This window comes from Colobus angolensis, unplaced genomic scaffold (genome assembly GCF_000951035.1).
Source record: "Colobus angolensis palliatus isolate OR3802 unplaced genomic scaffold, Cang.pa_1.0 Scaffold228, whole genome shotgun sequence".
Lineage (NCBI taxonomy): Eukaryota > Metazoa > Chordata > Mammalia > Primates > Cercopithecidae > Colobus > Colobus angolensis.
This window is the reverse complement of record NW_012115466.1, coordinates 2,243,272-2,245,543: the sequence shown is the minus strand read 5'-3', so window position 1 is coordinate 2,245,543 and position 2,272 is coordinate 2,243,272.

The window sequence follows — 2,272 nt, the reverse complement described above, 5'->3', positions numbered from 1 at the left end:
CTTAGTGAACTGAGGGCCAAAGGACTGTGTCTTAATTTATGGGGAAATAGAAAAGATTTAACATCATTCTTCTCTTGTCAAAAAGTAAAGTTTTACTTTTTTCCCATGGAGTGCCGTGTGTGTGTGTGTATCTAGCTCAGTGTGGTTACATTAAAAATACCAGAGGCCTCATGAATGTCCCTGAGACAAGTGGCTGCCTTGAGGGGGCCTGCACTGGGCTGATGCGTCTCGGAGTTGAACCTGCCCTGATGCCGTGTTTTTGAGGTCAGTCCACCCACTGCTCTCATCTTGCTACTCAGATTCCTGGGGAAATACACCTAGTCTTCAGTGAAAAACTTTGAGTAAAGGTTTGGGATTCTAAAATGAGGTCTTTTCTTCTGTTCTCTTCCTTTTATTTATAAATTGAAAGAAAGGATTAGTATAAGCCATTATGGCATTACATAAACAAAAAAAAGCGACTATTGATTGAGTGCCTTCTGTGAGTTAAGTACTTTTCTTGAGCTTTACATAAATTATTTCATTGAGTCCAACAAGAGATGTTATGTTCATTTTAGGATTGGTGTAAAGCAAGCCTTTCTGAGGTCAAGCAATGTGCTCGAAATCACTCAGCTAGAAACAGGGGAGGCTGAATTCAAACCCAGATTTCTGACTCTAAAGTTTGTATCTTCAATCAACTTTTCACTTTATTAACACGCTCTTTGCCACTCTCTTTCCATGCCAAAATATGCCCTAGTATGACATAAAGGAGATAACTTTTCCCCTACAACCTAAGCAATCAATATGCTTATTACCTTACAAAGAGTTGTTCAGAGAAATAATAACATCAGGCACATGTATCACATTGATGCTTCAGAAATTGTATCAGTGCCCCATCAAATAAACTACTCTGGGGACTCTGGGGCTTCATAAGTAATACTTGAGATGTATAATTTCATCTTTGGCTTTTTTCTTGGCTCTGGTAACATTTTGTGTCCTGTGAGGTAAACTCTGAAGACTAGTACAAACAGAATGTAATAGTTATTTTAACAAAACCAAATCTGGCTTAAGCTTTTTTTTTTTTTTTTTGAGACGGAGTCTTGCTTTGTCGCCCAGGCTGGAGTGCAGTGGTACCATCTTGGCTCATTGCAAGCTCCGCCTCCTGGGTTCACGCCATTCTCCTGCCTCAGCCTCCGAGTAGCTGGGTCTACAGGCGCGCACCACCACGCCCGGCTAATTTTTTGTATTTTTAGCAGAGACGGGGTTTCACCATGTTAGCCAGGATGGTCTCGATCTCGTGACCTTGTGATCCACCCGCCTCTGCCTCCCAAAGTGCTGGGATTACAGGCGTGAGCCACCGCGCCCGGCCTTGGCTTAAGCTTTATAAGACAGATCTGCTTAAGACCCAGTGGAATACCCTGAAAATTGTCCCATAAAAGTCCAAACCACACATCTTTATTAGATCCTGCCTCAACCTTTGAATCTTATTTTCATCTCTACCTTTACCAATTCAGTTCCCTTTTGACTGAAATACTATTATTCCCTCCTTTACTCTTCCTGCCTCTCTGAAAAAAATTCTAATCAGCCTCCTTCTTAGCAATTACTTTTTTCCCTAATAAAAACTGAAGATTCTCTTGAGCAGTGGAAAGAGGCTTGGATAGTTGAAGCAAATAGAAAATTTTAGAGAGGAGGCAAGCTCATTGTTGGTTGTAGAGAGGAGGCAAGCTCATTGTTGAATGTTCACTATCTGCTCAAGAATTTTAGAAAGGGTGAAATTTTGTGGAGAAGCTGCACATCAAGAAGTAGAGATGAAGATAGGGAGTATAGAGAAGAGCCAATGAGGATTAAAAGAGTGTTACAGCACAGTCAAAGAGAGGCATGGATTTGAAGTCAGGTAGCCTGGGCTCAAAGCCAGTTTTAAACTCTCTAACTTTGTGATTGTGGATGTGTTATTCCATTTCCATAAACCCGAATTTTCTCTTTGAGAAAACTGGGATGATATCTATAACAATAAGTTGTTGTGAGCATTAAATGAGTTAATCATCATAAAATAATTAACTCAGAGTGAACTGTTAAATTAGTAGTAGCTATAAGGATTCAGTGAAGAAGCCTTATGAGAGAAGATAAGTTACATCTTACTTATCTTTGTGCCTGGCATGTGGTAGACTTTTAATAAATGTTGGCTTAATGAATGATTCATGTGGCAGAATGGATTAGAGAAATGGATTATAAAATAAAATAGAAGTGTTATGAACTGAATATTTATGTCCCCCAAAATTCATATGTTGAAGCCCTA